Genomic DNA, 17363 nt, shown 5'->3' on the forward strand with positions numbered 1-17363 from the left:
GATACAACGGAAAAGCGAGATTTTCACTGTATGTGATGTCAAGATGATATTGTTCAAGATTGTGGAAAACAATTCTTAGGTAAATGTGTTTTTGAGTTTCTATGATCGATCAAATATGCCTAAATACGTTGTTTCAGAAAGGATCGTGTTTGCATAAATTAGCAAGTAAATGACTGCCAAAATTAAAATAATATTTTTCAAATCTTTTATAAGCCGTTTGAGACTTCAATACTTAGCAAATTTGAGGGATTTTTCTGAAGAAAGAGCAGCATTTACTCCCTACCGCTTCACAAATCATGAATTCTAGGTGTAGTGATGGTCATCAACCCAAAACAGCGAAGGCGTTGCGTGACCACCGGCGGCGGGATAATAGATACACTGTGTGCATGTGAGTTTTTAAAAAAAAGATGTATCCAAATAAATATCGAAAATACTACTTTTATTTCCCGTTATTAACTACATTTGTGCGTCTTCCTCCTTTTGTTTTAGTATCTAAAAGTATAACGTTCGTGTTAGCAGCTCCTGGCCGTTCAAATCTAAGCAATGCTCTGATGACGTATTCCAGAGTTAATAAAGGGACCCTATATTAGCTCTGCGTATTCCTAGAAAACTGGAGGGTCCTGAAGGGGTTACAATCCATTTCCAAGCCCAACATTACCCACATCCCAGTTCACATCCCTTTATTTTAACCCGAGTATGTTTGCTCAAATCTTAATCCTACTCCCATTTTTGATGGTTTTTTGTTTATGAATCCCAGTGCATGATATCCTATTTTCCCAGCCCCAAAAGAGGATAATACCAGCACTCATTTTACCCCTTCAGGACCCTCTAAGTACTAGCTCGGTTCGATCACAAAATGGGTTGGGGAATGAAATCAAACGAAGGTCGAAAACGTCTTAAAGAAATACAGAAAGACTATAGACCAAATTCAAAACTCGCACCGATGTGAGGCTTAAGTTGTGAACAAAGGCATCTGGCGTGACTCAAAGTAATCTGGCGTGATTCAAAAGTCACGAATCACGCCAGATTCCTTTGTTCACAACTTAAGCCTCACATCGGTGCGAGTTTTGAATTTGGTCTATCTAATGGCCCAGTTTAACATTGGTGAGCAAACCGGGCATAAAGTTGATCCTGTAACGACATCAAAAAGAAGAAGAAAAAAAAAAACTGTCATCGCTTATCACCACCGCAAGTACAGGAGTGGCGCAGCTCAACGGGGTCGAACTGAAAGCATTTTTGGCCTTCCTCAAAGTCCTTGAGGACGGCCAAGAATTCTGATGGTGTCCGTTTTTTAGTCCTCATGGGTTCCTCACATCTAAACAAGTGGTATAAGGTTTTTTTTCACGATTGCCAAAGAAAAAGGTCGTCCCCGCCGAAATAGATGCACAAGAAGACGACAAGCCTCCAGAAAAGGCTATTAATACAGCACCCCATATTCTTGGATGCCTTATAATCTGTGTGAGCATGCTGTGCAGAACACGATGAAAAAATTCTCGAAACCCCTGTTACGAGAGATGTGAGCAACACGTGGACACCAACAAAAAGGAAAGAAAAGAAAACAATCCTACGTTGACGCCACTCGTCCGCACACATCTTTTCACAAGAAAAACAACCATTTCAACTAAAGCCGTTTTATAAGAAAAAAATATTTATACCGACATTATTAGTTTTTGTTTCCTAAATTAATATAATATATATGACGCGAGTATATATTGATTGGGATTCATGTGATAACTTACCGATGCCGAAATCACGCGCGTAACTCAAGGGCGGATCCAACGGAGGGGTCCAGGGGCTGCGGACCCCCCTTTACAACTCGTCATTTCCCTTTTTTTAACATACGATATATTACAGATAATTTTCTATTGAAAGTCATAACTCTTATGTAGGTTTATAAATTGAAAGCCAAATCAAGTTGTTATGTTTGCGTTCTGAAGGGTTACAACAAATATAGCGGTATGTATGACCTCAAAAATAACGTCACTGGTTGAATGTATACTTTTTGGACAGCATTTACCAGCATTTGCCAGCATTTCCTAAATAGTAAAAATCCACCAAAATTGTATTTCATCGATAATTAATTATATCAAACAGAATATTACATGGCCGTTGGAAATAAGGATTTTACCCTCTCGCGGTGTGTTGAGAATATCTTACTCGTTCGCTGCGCTTACCCCCAAGCCTAGTATCACTTCAACACTCGAAGATAAAATTCGCATCTCCACGCGACCATGTAATATCCTATCTGTAGAAGTCCCAGATTCCGTTGTTTTCTTTTGTTATATTTTGACTGCTAGTAAATAACACGACTTTGTTTCACAGGCGAATTAAATTTCACTCTAGGCGTTATTGTGCACGCTCTGTTCTTCAAACTTGACACACAAAAATAGGCTATCTAAATTTTTCTAAATATTCATCTATTCTTATTGCATTGTTTTTCATAGCTCTACCTAAAAGAAAAAGAATAGTTGTTGTCCTAAAATCTTTTTAATTGCTTCTATTTTTATTGAATTGTTTTCGTCATCCGTTATGTATGTCATTCATTAATGATACACCCCCTCCAGAAATAAATCCTGGATCCGCCTCTGTTTATGGCATTGTCTTTTATAGACCTAAAGACACGAGTTGTGTTTGAGTGCGTTTTTTTTTTTTTTTTTTTTTTTTTGCTTTTTGTTTTTGCTCCAAACACAAGACTTGACTGATTTCAAATTTAGCTCGCAAAGTATCATGCTCTCAACTAAGGAGAATCTGCGATTTGATCAGAGCAAAATAAACAGTTTTTATCGCGTAAAGTTGTTTTTTTATAGAAGCAATGGTCAATACTCTAGCAGTTGGGAGAGCACTGTCTCTGCTGGCTAGCTCGGCCCCGCCTCGTGCAACTCTTACGCTACCATCGTGCTCTCCCAACTTTCAGCGTGTAACACAAAGTAGATTTACGCACGCTAAGCATTAACCATCGCTTAAATGTCTACTGGGGGGGGGGGGGGGACAGAGTAGATATGAAGTGCCGGTTCTGCGCCACCTGAATGAGGTACCATTGAGGTACCCCCCTCCCCCTCAGGGTCTTTACAGAGATGACGTTATAGCTATTCTTATGTTTTAGCTGACTGGATTGCACCACATCCTATATTTTACGTCAAAGTTTGATCCTAATAAAATGTTCTGATCTAATTGCCTATTGTTAAAGGATTAGACTCTTTTTACTTTATGCTTTTGTTTCACCCTAATTGAGTTCTACGAAGTTGACTCATCAAAAAACAAACAATTAAATGACTTGCCCAAGGAAAAAGAGCAAACACGTTTTTCAAAAATCTTTTTTTATTCATTTATTCATAAAACGCTCAATGCATGTGAATACAAAAAAAAGTTTAGTTACAGCTCTTTTCATTTTTTAACTAAGTATTATGTTTTGATTGTCAGTATATATTTGTTCAATAGAAACACCCGTCACTTGAAACAATAGAGGACTGTGTTCTGCAAAATTTGCGAGTCAAAAAAACCTACTAGATATCAAGACCACGTTTGTAAACAATAGAAGACTCAACAAACACAGTGTTTTGATTGATTTTCATAGTTCAGTCACTACAGCTAAACTCCGAACTACACATTTTGCCAGTCGGGTATCGACTTGGCTATTGCTCTCAATCGTTCTGATCGTCGCGGTGGTTTTAAGATTTTACCAAGATATTTATCTGAATCTTGATAGCTAATCCACTTCACAGATTTTTCTTTACTTGACGGAGGAGTTGGTGGGAAATCAGGTGGAGGTGGCAGGGATTGTGTTTTGGAAGTGCTGAATGAGGAGGCAATTGAAGAGGGTTGATCAAAACTAGTCGTGGTTCTTAATGGAGTGGAAGGAACCTCCGGTGAAGCTGAAGCTCTCGCTCGATTGAGTTCCAGAGCAGGAGTTCTAATTTTTGAGGTTAGCCGCTCTAGGAATGAAGGCGTTTTAGTTTTGGGTGTGGTGTAGCCGCTATCAGTGAGACTTGTTGAAGTAACATTTTCTGGGGATGTTAGACTAGTGGGGAGACTGGGACTTGTCAATGGTGGTACCTGTGGTGATTGCACCATTTCCAGCATTGAGCTGTGGGGCGAACCACTTCGAATTTGCTGTTGTAGATTAAGATATCGATCGTATAGCTGCGAATAATTTTTGATTTTTAGTTCCGCAGGGGTATTGGAATCCCTGAGAATGCTAGTCATTTGCTCCTCTAAGTTCTGCATTGTTTTTAATATAGGCGATTGTAAATAGCTTTGACGTTCTAAATAGTTAGCAATAGATTGCGTGACATCTGACTGTCCACCACCAAGTTGCGAAATTGCTGTTTTTGACAGCTTCGTCTGCAAAGCAGGCAGATCATTGGGAAGAACATTCGTCCGAAGCCTGCATTCTTCTGGTGTGTTTGGTTTGAGATCCACGAAAAGATACCCATAAGGTCTTTGAACAGCGGCTTCGTACTTTTGCACAAACTGTTCTGTTTTTCCCGGGTACATTTGTTTTCCCAATGTCATCATTTGTAGTTTGTCTCTTGGGTTTTTAAAAAGAACAAGGTAAGCCGCATTCAAACTCAGGGTGCGCATGATTTTTCCTTGAAAGTAGAGATTCTGCATCAGGAAAATGACACTGAGGTTGCGATGATGAGATCCTTTGGTAAATAGGTTCATGATTCTCTTGTCGTTGGATGTCTCTGTCATTTGATCGTCAATTACAATCACATTATTGATTTTGGGGTCGAAGTAACCATCCTCGTCAATATCGTGGGGTATGCCTTTCACGAACTCGATCCCGGGAATGGTTGCTAACATGTGTTCGTAAGCAGGTTGCCATTGTGCGTAACTCCATACAATACGCCGTGGTGATGGATTTATGACTTTCGTTGCATGTTCAAGCAAATTCTGAACCCAGACCGTTTTTCCAGATCCAGTCATTCCAGCTACCAGAGCAGTGAACGGATGGAGTAACTGAAACCTGTCACATTTCGTGTGATCTTCAACATTTTGAGGCAATGGGTACGGAGTGAATCGATGACTGCTTTTTCGCATTTGTTCTTGACCGATCCAATACTTTCGTTGCGAATTGTCCAACTTATGGGTTCGACTTAAATGAGTGTATAAATTTTTTTGCTGCTTTTCGCAAATAGGACAGAACCGTGTCATCGTGCGTCTTTCGAAGAATGTGGCCAATTCCTATAGGGAGCGCTATTTATACGAATTCAGGGATTCTAGTCTACATAAGATTCTAGTGTAGATATAAGAATCTAGTAGAGTCTAGTTTAGAGTCTAGTGTAGAATCTAGTGTAGAATCTAGTGTAGAATCTAATGTAGAATCTAGTGTAGAATCTAGTGTAGAATCTAATGTAGAATCTAGTGTAGAATCTAGTGTAGAATCTAGTGTAGAGTCTAGTGTAGAGTCTAATGTAGAATCTAGTGTAGAATCTAGTGTAGAATCTAGTGTAGAATCTAGTGTAGAATCTAGTGTAGAATCTAGTGTAAAATCTAGTGTAGAATCTAGTGTAGAATCTAGTGTAGAATCTAATGTAGAATCTAGTGTAGAATCTAGTGTAGAATCTAGTGTAAAATCTAATGTAGAATCTAGTGTAGAATCTAGTGTAAAATCTAGTGTAGAATCTAGTGTAGAATCTAGTGTAGAATCTAGTGTAGAATCTAGTGTAGAATCTAGTGTAGAATCTAGTGTAAAATCTAGTGTAGAATCTAGTGTAGAGTCTAGTATAGATAGTAAAGAACCAGTTGTATAACAAATACGATGGTTCTTTCCGTTGTCATTTCATTTGAACAAACCATCCCGAGAGAAAACATGTCTGTCTTACTTCGTGATAACTTTGGCTATTTACATCTTTTGACTAAATGCCCAGAGCATCAGAGAAATGTTTTGCTTGCAACAGCCACTCCCGAACAAGTTCATGTAATGTGTGAGGTCTGTCATAATTTATTACAAGGAACAATTCCCATATCAGAAGGGCAAAAGGAAAGATTGAGACCGCACAAGGATGATATAAGAGAGTTAGCTCATGGATCAATACCATTTAAGGCCAAGAAAAAAATTCTGATTCAAAAAGGCGAGGGCTTGGTGGGGGAGGTCTTGCCTCCTCTAATGAGCGCTCTGAGTCTTTTACTGCTATAAAAAAACCAGCCAAATGCCAAGAACTTCATTTTACTAGTAGAGGTCATCATGAAGAGAAGAAGAGTTTCAGAAGAAGAATCTACAGAACCCGAGCTGAGCGAAGATTCCTCTAGCGAGGAGGAGCAATTTTCGAAATCGGAGAATGAAATCAATCGAATGGCACGACAGCTCCCTAAAAGCATACCGCGACAAAAGGCACATGATTTACTTCATAGCATGGTAGCATCCAAAGATATTTTGTATTGGAATTCCCATGGAGAAATGACTCATCATCAACGTAGAATTCCACTAGCCAACATGAAAGAATTAATCGAGTATGCTTTGTTACCTTACAACCCAGAAGTTAACGCCCCAAGAGGGCTCAAGACTTTTACCAGTGGATTGGCAGAGCTTGATTTGGACAAGAATCTTATTCGCAACAAAATACTATTGGCAGATCTGATTGCCAGGCAACCAGAGGATAACTATGATACGGATGTTAGCAATAGTGAAACTGAAAGTGACAATGATGCTGAAGAATCTCAAGAGGAACTTGACAGCGAGGACTCAGAATCGGAGAGTGAGGACGAAGAAGAAGAAGAAGAAGAAGAAGAAGAAGAAGAAAGAGAGTGTCACGCTTGTCAAGAACCCAAATCGTTTTCAAAGATATCAGTGGCACAATGCCCGAATTGCTGTTGGCGCGAAGCGTATCACAGTCCTCAAAACGAATTAGTCGTGTGCGACGTTTGCATACACCCTTTTGTTATCAGTGCCAAAAATACAAAACAAATGTTTTATCGTTGCGAAGACTGTAATTTAATGCATACACTTTCTTTAAAATCAAATACGCTAAAACCTCTTGTTATGACTCAAAATCCTGAAGTGCAAGACGAATGATTCAATTATTTTCTGACGCAGACTCTGATGGCCTCCTATGATTGTAAAAACGTTTTTATAAAGTAGAAAAAACGATTGAGAGCGATAGCCAAGTCGATAGCCGACTGGCAAAATGTGTAGTTCGGAGTTTAGCTGTAGTGACTGAACTATGAAAATCAATCAAAACACTGTGTTTGTTGAGTCTTCTATTGTTTACAAACGTGGTCTTGATATCTAGTAGGTTTTTTTTTTGACTCGCAAATTTTGCAGAACACAGTCCTCTATTGTTTCAAGTGACGGGTGTTTCTATTGAACAAATATATACTGACAATCAAAACATAATACTTAGTTAAAAAATGAAAAGAGCTGTAACTAAACTTTTTTTTGTATTCACATGCATTGAGCGTTTTATGAATAAATGAATAAAAAAAGATTTTTGAAAAACGTGTTTGCTCTTTTTCCTTGGGCAAGTCATTTAATTGTTTGTTTTTTGATGAGTCAACTTCGTAGAACTCAATTAGGGTGAAACAAAAGCATAAAGTAAAAAGAGTCTAATCCTTTAACAATAGGCAATTAGATCAGAACATTTTATTAGGATCAAACTTTGACGTAAAATATAGGATGTGGTGCAATCCAGTCAACTAAAAATAGATATGACGATATCCGTATTGCCTGTGAGTGGTGCAATTCTTACTTTAGACGGTAGTAAAAGAGTTGGGCATAAAATCTCAAAATCTTTAGTATTCAATATCTTATCGCGGTAGTAAGACAAAGGACAATATCCGTAGAACTCAATTAGGATGAAACAAAAGCCTAAACTAAGCCTTTTAAGGCTTTGAGATAGAAAAACTATATTTTATGAATAATTAGAAACTTTTATTAGGATTAAACTTTGACGTAAAATATAGGATGTGGTGCAATCCAGCCAACTAAGAATAAATATAACTGACCACCCCTCCCCCTACCTCACTGGAAACTCACTTAGAATAGCCATTACGTCACCTCTGTAAAGATCCTGATGGGGGTGGGGGTTGATCCACGATCCACTTGATCAACGATCCACTTGATGTAGAACCGCCATTTCATATCTACTGGACAGTGTTGTTTACGCTCTTTTTTGATGATAAATATCGCCTGAAGGTGGAAAGGTCTCTATCAAACAACGTGTCCAGGTCCTGATCACACTGAGAATATAAAATATATTTATAGCCCTCCCCTGAACGTTCCTTGAACAAAATCTCTTGAAATTAATATTTCTAAAGCACCACGTATTTAATGGTTTCAACAGTTTAAGATAGTGCCAGTCCAAGAGATTGTTTTAGCAAGTTTTACCAAAAAATATTTTTTTCTAGAGACCCTAAGAGACTAAGGCTCTTCTGCACTCATTAACGACGTTGCAGCTTTTTCTCAGAATGTATAATTCCATTTTAGAGCTGAATATCATTTAAACCATGAATGTAAAAATCCAGAAAGCTAAAAGCATCGAAATAATTGTTGAAAAATATTGATAGGAAGATTGAATAAACTTTGGATATCTGTATTAGGCGCCGTCCACACGTATACGGAAATTTTGTATCCGTATCCAGAAATTTTGGAAAACGGTCTCCAGAGTGGAAATTTTTGAATGCGCTTCGAATACGGATACGTGTGGACGGTCGTATCCGCAAATTTTCGAATACGCTGACTTAAACACGATTTTGCGCATGCTCAATAAGAAAAACTATCCGTCAAAGGGACTAGGCACTAGCGTGCATCAGGGCGGATCAAGAAATTTCCGGATACGTGTGGACAGTGAAAACGATTCGAAAACGATTCGAATACGATTCGAATACGCTGCGTGTGGACGCGAACATTTTCGTGTCCGCAAAAAAAAATTTGCGGATACGTGTGGACGGGGCCTTAGCTTTTGCATGACAGACCCAGTCATGAAACTCATAGTCATCGTCCTGATCGTTGCTGTTATGATGCAAGGCACCTTTGCCTTTCATTAATATGAAAGTAAGTGTTGTTTTTTCAAAATCAACACACAAAAAAATGGTCCCTTTTCATCTTGAAATCCAGGCCACAAAATAAAAAAATTGACGTTGCTAATACGCGCCTTGATAACAGTGATAAAATAATTCGTGAGTGTTATATTTTTATTCCTATGACGGAAAAGATTTTATTTTTCCATGATCAATTTTTGTAGGCTTTTTTGACACCTCAGTTTTGCAATGACGTCAGTCCTCGTGGACTAGTTTATAGGTCACTTGCATTATCACAGGCAGCCCAATCACAGGCAGCCAAATTAAAACAAGACGCTCTTGGAGCGTGCACTGGGCTGCCCATTGTGCGTGTATGCTGGAGCTTTAATATTTAACACCTAATCATTGTTATGTACCGCTATTTGGGGGAGGTGGTACTTTGGAACATTTTAGGTGTATTTTTCTTTCAGAACTTCGAAACACTACGGATGTGGTTTTGTAGACCGCCCCCCCCCCCCCCCCCCCCAGGATAATTAGCGTTAGTTTCCATGGTGACGGATACTTAGGGGTTATAATCCCCAAGAATATAGTCAGCCATGAGTCTATGGGCAAAGAGTGAGTTTATTGTAACTCTGGGATATGCGTGTAAACCGTCTAAAACTAAATCTTTGAAATTTACATCGTTCGCCTGCTAACTGAATATATTTTCTTTGCAATGGAATATTCTAAAAGGGCAAACGGGATGCGTGGGAGGGAATTGGGAGATTCTCTTTGAGATTCTCTTTGAACCAGAATGATGTGTCTAAACCCACGTAGAGAATATATAAGGTTTTGATAAGCTGTCACGCGTAAACAACGGGATTGGCCCACAAACGAAAACATGTAAACTGGGTATTGTCCTTGAAAGAGTATAACATTAACAATCTGTTTACTCGTGTCACAAAGCTGCTTTGTGCCTAATACTTATTACATTCATTCCTTAAATTGCAAGGTCGATCTATGGGACTAATGGTTGAGGCATTAACTTTAACTTATATAGATAAAAATTTGCTTAATTATTTTGAACGATTTGCAAAAGGCAGGTGCAGTGAAAACATAAATGCAGACATTTTCTCGTGATTCTCGTCCCCTCGTGCATAGGATTTAGTATATAATGCTATTTTCACCCCCTAAAGAAGCCATGAAACGAGTACACGCGGAATGTTATCATGACTTTCTGGGTGTGATTTCTAGGTGAGAAGCATTATGAATACCCCAGGGTCGGCAGTTGCCTATTTAAGCGAGAAAATCCAAGGTTTCGACCTCATTTGCTTAGGTTTGCTGTACCAGCCAGTGCTAGACGGATTTTTGACCCCACCCACCTCCCCTTCGGCGACGTTTCTCCGTTACAACAGTTCATACGTGTGCATAATTTAGTAAATACCTTTTGCCAACGCGACACATCGTTTTGTAAGTATTCTCGTTTTATTCCTCGTTTCTTGAATCAACTTTTAGTTTAAACTATATATTCTAACTTAATATTATATGACCTGTATACATATATTTGTTTAGAAGCTGTCTAGTTGTTACCGCTTCCCGACATTAACTTTAAACAAATCCGATCTACGTTTGAACCGTGTATAACTTTAATATAATTCAGAAACACAGATATTCTAATGTAGTTTAGATTAGTAAAACTATTGAAATTCAATTATTTTGAATGTAACATTTACGAGGCTACCAATTTATAAAAACTATAATTATGAAATTCGGGTTCTAAACATGATAATATCAGATAATTTATTCACGAGTTTCCAAAATAGAGCATGAGCATGTTACGTCATAGCCGCCATCTTGGTAACAAAGCATTCTTCATTAGCTTCTCTCGTTAGATCAACCAAGATGGCGGCTGTTTCATTGTTATTCATATCTCATGGGATTTTGAGAGACGTGGTTGCACACACTGTATACAGCTATTTCAAAATAGGTTGAATACTGAATAGCGCCGCGCGCTGATTCTAAAAATAGCTTAAAGATTCGGACAAACATTGCATTCTGTTTAACCGCTACGAGGGTTATACGAACCGATTTTATTATTTTTGGTTAAAGTTACAATAATAACCCATGTAAACTAAGATCAACTGCGATCGGCTGTGAAAATTATCTGCTGAAAGTAAACTTGTAAGTTTGTTTGTCCGAATTTCGCCTTTGTCTTCGTTTTTATGACGTCACGGCTGCGCTGCGCTATTGAGGCTTTGCACCATCACGTGATGGCAGCCATGACAGGAGGCAAGAACAATTGAATCTGGTCTAATATGATTTACATGAGAAAGAATTCAGTTTCCCAGGGGAAAGCGACTCTATTGTTGTGCCTCTTGTCATGGCTGCCATCGCGTGATGGTGAAAGCCTCTATACTGCATACTGAATAGTACATTCCAAGACCAAAGTGCATTGTGGGTCATGGTGACATTATTATTTATTCTATTTTTAGTGTATTCCATCTGAAACAATATACTAACTACATGTAGAGAGTTAATTGCTGTATATTAACTTTTTGTTTCAAATTAACGAGACCCACAATGCCCCTTGGTCTTGAAATGCACTATTCAGTATGCAGTATTCAGTATTTAACCTTTTTACAATAGCTGTATCGCTGAAAAGGTGTTTAAAAGATTCAAGAGTTTACGGTGCCATGGAAACGAGACGTGCTGCCGACCCTTGTAGTTTTATTTCTTAAAATCCTTTAATTTGGGGAAGGTACGATATCGTAGGTGGGTAACGGGTATAAAATGCCGGCCAAAAGGGCTCTAACAATGTGCATGGGACCAGCAACCCCATCACATAGTATTTATTTTATGGAAACTAACACAATGGATGATAACCATCGGAACTGAGACAAAAGGATTTGAAGTCCTTGGTGTCTGCACCACGTGTCACACAGGCATAGAGGATGATGATGGTGATAATGCTTTTCTGGCGTAGGGCTAGGGTTGCAGAGGGGAAAAAATCATTAATAATTCATGAGGTCATTGACCAATGGTGACTTTGCATTGTAGTTACGTGCACGCACCTTGACATGTTGATACTTGATCAAAAGCGGATCAATACACTGATCAAAACACTGACGAATAAATGAATAATTATGAAGGAATTTTTAGTCTCACGAGATTCAAGAACAAATAAATTATATAATGACTTTGGGAAGTCAGTTCAAAAACTCGTGCCTAACAGCCTCGTGCTTTCCTCTGTTTCGCGGGGTTTGGATGCACTGATCAAACACTCGTTTTTGATCTATTACTTTTGAAGAGTTAAATTCTACAATTTTGAAGACTGAAATCTGCTTTCTTGCAGGGTCCTAGCCACTATGAGCCGACAAACGAGGCAGTTGCCTCAAAACTCTGGATATATTTTTTCCCAGGATCTCAGTTTCAAAATACTGCCTACCGCCCTGCCTTCTTTACATGAATGGAGGGTACAACAATTTTAGAGTTTACTGTGAATCCCCGAGCCTCCTCCCAATATGCCGGCTAACGCAGAACAAAGCTATTGTTTTGCGTTTGATGTTGAGCCGTACCATCACGTGATACTGCACAATGGACCAAAGCAAGTGTGGCTGAAAATACTCATTTCCTTATTATTTTCATGTATGAACATTTTGAAAGTGAATGACCACAAACTATGCGAATATTTATTTCCGCACAGATACAGTTAAGTTACTAGATGATAAATAGCAACGTTTCCTTCTCTGTGCAGGGTCAACGTCATATAACAATGAATAAAGTTGAACAAAAACATAGAACAATAGATTTCCCAACCATTCCGCTCTATTAACTATGACGCCGGTTATATCTCAGTTAAATATTTCATAAGGGTTTAGAAGCTATCTGGTAAATGGTAAACAACGGCACCTGTTTCTCTTTCTCTACGCGTTGACGAGGTGACTCTATCAAGTATGACTTTTCATATAAACAACTGAAAATGCCCGAGTGTTTCTGATATGTTCAAGGCTGGGCTTGAAAGCGATATTGCATACTCTGAAGACAACTTATGATGAGAGGGTTTTGTAACATCAATCTTCTGCGACACTGCGGCTTACGTAACTTCTTGAGAAACACGCAAAATGAAATATGGTGGCTTGCATTGTACTCGCGTACACATATGGTATCATACAAACCTAAATGACCTAGAAATACATAACATGACATTAGTAAATAACAAGGTTGCTATAGACGACGAATAGCCTTGCACTTTCGAATCATGCTTCCCTTGTCACGCACAAAGGTTTCAATGCGAAGCTTCGTGCATAATGCTCAATGATTCGTGAAAGGAAAAAAGAAAATAATAATTTCGCACATAGCCTCGTCGGTAATAAAACCTTTGCGAGTGACAAGACAAGTGAAGCATATATCGTGGACTATTAAATATTCTCTCTCCGCTAGCTGTGACTTGAGCAACTTTTTATTAGTAAAAGTATTAAAAGCGAACCGTCCTTGTTCTTACGAGGTTTTAACCTCGTTAAGCTCCGTTTATACTGGCGATTTTTGCTACGATTTTCGTGGCAACTTTCGGAAATATAAAATGTTTTGTCTCATCCTTCAAAAGAGTCATTCGTCTAGGAAAATCTTGGTATCCTGAATAAAACTTTACAAGTAAATTCTTTACCATTATTTATTATGGACAGGATTGCCGAAAAAATCGCAGCAAAAATCGCCGCAAAATTCGCTAGTGTAAACGGGGCTTTAAGACAAAACACTTAATGGCTAATAAACCCGTGGCCCTCGCTCAATGATCGAATTAGAGCTTAGTGAAATTTCACATAAATATTCAGTAATCAAGTAAGAATAATAAGCTTTTCTAAGAAAATCGAGCAAAAGTACGACAATAGCTTAAAAAACAACATTTAATCAAGTCACAATCGGCTCTCCTCTATAGCCACTTTTGTCGGCTTATCTAATAATCCGAACATACCAGCTTTTCATAATTATCACCATGAACAGCTGAAAACAGCCGTTAAGACAAACTAAACGTCGCCAACTTAGCCAAGACTGGCTTTGGGAGTCCAAATGTCTTATGTTGTCTAGTTTTTAAACAATAGATAGTTGATAGGAGAAATGCGTCTGGCTTACTCAATAAAAGGTTGTTTAATGGTGTATGCTCAACAGAGTCAACACGAAAGAAATATGACAATATTATCACTGATAATGAGATAAGCTTGGATGAATGCCATTTATGTGATTATTACGTGGAATCATTCTATTCTTGGAATTGACCTGTAGGGGGTCCATGGTCTTCGTTCGCCAAGAATGCTTCGCTTTTGTCTCCTCCTCTCCTCTGCATTTCCTTTCCTTTCCATTCCTTTCCTTTCGTACCTTCCTTCCTTCATTCATTCCCTCCTTCGCTCCTTCCTTCCTTGCTTCCTTGCTTCCTCCCTTCCTTCCTTCCTTCCTTCCCTCCTTCCTTCCTTCCTTACTTCCTCCCTTGCTTCCTTCCTCCCTCCCTTCCTTCCTTCCTTCCCTCCTTCCTTCCTTCATACCTTCCTTCCTTCCTTCCCTCCTTCCTTTTCTCCTTCCTTCCTTCCTTCCTTCCCTCCTTCCTCCCTTCCCTCGTTCCTTCCATCCTTCCTTCCTACTTATCCTTTTTCCCATCCATCTGTCGTTTCTTTCTAGTTACATTACCCTGTGATAACAGGCAAGGCTGCTCGTCTTGTTATATGTACAAGTGATACTGGATTCTCACTATGGTCCAAATCAACATCCTTATCATTATGATCATCATCATCATGGCATCACCAAGGCTTACTGGTTTTCGAGACTCGTGTAATATCTTTTGATGTACTATACATAATACTATTTGTCATAGCACTCTAGGTAATGACTAACAAATAACATCTTGTAGTTGGTATGGTGGTTGCGACAATTCGGGTGACGTCCTTGCTTATCAAGGTTCAACGTAAATATAGTGCTTCTAGTGGTTCACAGAAATTTTAGGTCGTTATCTACGTCTTCTTCTTCTTCGTTTTTGTTATTTATCTTTTTCTTTTTTTCTAATTGTTTAGTTTTTCAAATCTTTTTTTCCTTATTTTTTTTCCTTTTCCAGGGCCTACTTTTTTTCCATTTTTTAGGGACTGGTAATAAGGTAAAGGGGCGCGGAGGGGGGGAGGGGGGGGGACTGTATTTTATGGAGCTCTTTTTTGCTGGTCCAGTGTAAGACAAGGTCGAAAAAAGGATGACCCCCCCCCCCCCCGTTTCCATTCAGGAACTGCAAATGCTGTACAGTTTAATGTACAGATTAATAAACAGCCCGCCCCTTTTAAGAAGTTCATAACTGTGTGAGCCACTCTCGGTTCCCCTCCCCTCCCCCCCCCCCCCCCCCCATCCCCTCTGTTTTATGATCATTCCTTAATCTTCTTTTTCATCTACTACCTATAAGTCGTCGACTACTCCGTCTTGTACGTTTTCTTCTCATTATCATCAACATCCCCATCGTCTTAATTACCATCATCATGATGTTCATCATTACTATCATTATCATCATCATTATCATTACCATTATATATCATCATCACCATCATTATCATCGCCATCATTATCATCATTGTCATCATCGATCATCATATATCATCATGTTCACCATCATATATCATCATCAACATTATAATCATCTTCATCATTATCACCATATTATATCATCATCATCACCATCATATATCACCATCGTCATCACCATCATTATCACCATCATCTCATCATCATCATCATCACCATCATATATCACCATCGTCATCACCATCATTATCAACATCATCACCATCATCCCCATTTTTTTCATCATCATCTTTTTTGTATAACTTTCTCTATATTCGTTTTTAATTTTTCTTATGCTTTATCGTTTCAGTTCAAGCTCACACCAAGGAAAACATCCAGACCGAATTAAAACGTACAAGAACAGTCATAATAAATAAAGGCAAGATTGTCGCTCGTGTTTTTATTGTTTTATAATTTATGCTATCGTCCACTCAGCAAGAACCTTTTCTTAAAATAGTGGTTGCTATCAGAAGCAGTCCTTTTCGTTAAGAAACTAGTGATCACTAACGACAGCAGTTATCTACCGATTTGGATATGACTCTTAAACTCAAAAAAATCCTTCTCCCCCCCTCCCAAAATTAAGGTTTGTAAAAACCCTTGTGAATATAATACTTTGGCTTTGGATCTCAGATGCTCACTGGAGTAACGATGTGCATGTTTTGTAGACCACACGAAACCTTATGAGCGTTACATTATCAAGCACCCCGAGGGGGTCCGCCATGGCTAATATATTTGCTCTCCATTGAACTAGCTTCTAATGAAGGACACTACTAGTATTACATGCGATTTCACTCAAAACATAACGAGTAATTGTCATAAATTTTCTACAGAAAACTTCAATGCGATTACAAAAGATGCCGTCTGCTGTATATTTTTAGAAACCTCAAGTGGCTTTAGGCTGGAATCCAGGGGAATTCTCGCTCCAGGAGTCTGGGTCACACAGAATTGACTCGTGGTAGGTAGCAGAAATAACATAGTAAAAAATAAATACTACAGTGTTTAAGCAATCAAGTAACATGTAGAAAAAGAATATTGCATAATTGGATTGTCCTCATTGTATTTTGTGCGTTTGCAAAAAATTCTGCAAAGCTCAATATATTAATATTATGGATATATACTAATTTGCATACATCCTCTAATTCTTTTTTGCGTTTGTTTTTCTCTTTGAAAAGTTCAATCGAATAACTAGTAACACGTACTCTGCACAGTAATTTTATTCAAAAACATTAATATTAACTATTATTTAAGCGATTTTCTTTAAGACATTACCCATAATGCACCAGATATATAGATATATAAATATTCATTTTATTTGCAGGATTTTTGCAAAGTGGTGTCTGTCTGTCTGTCTGTATATATATGTATATATATGTATATATATATGTATGTATGTGTGTATGTATGTATATATCTTTTTATTTCTTTTTTTTTTTTTTACCTCATTGTTTAAAAAGATTTTCAATATTCGTTTTTTGTATACACAACCATTCTTCAATCACCTTAATGTCTTCTCAGTCCAAAAAGTATTAAAAAAGACAATTAGTTAAAGCAAAAAGTTAGATGATGTCGCTGTTTTCAAGGTCAAGATGTTTTTCCGCATTTAATTTCGAATCAATCCGGCAGTGGTAATGAATACAGGAGGGTAGGAGCTTCTTGCTGCTTTAAGTGATATTCTTGTTTTAAAATATAACGTTATTAAAACCACCTACTTCTGTCCTAGACAAAATAGTACGGCGAAGAAAAGGTGCTCACGAAACATTGACATATGTTTTTCACTTATGGCACGCTTTTATTCCATATAGTTTTGTACTCTAAAACGAAATAACCCAAAGAGTTGA

The sequence above is a fragment of the Actinia tenebrosa genome, unplaced genomic scaffold (genome assembly GCF_029948245.1).
Source record: "Actinia tenebrosa isolate PJP-AT-01 unplaced genomic scaffold, QUT_ActTen_1.0 PGA_scaffold9__36_contigs__length_13948895, whole genome shotgun sequence".
NCBI lineage: Eukaryota > Metazoa > Cnidaria > Anthozoa > Actiniaria > Actiniidae > Actinia > Actinia tenebrosa.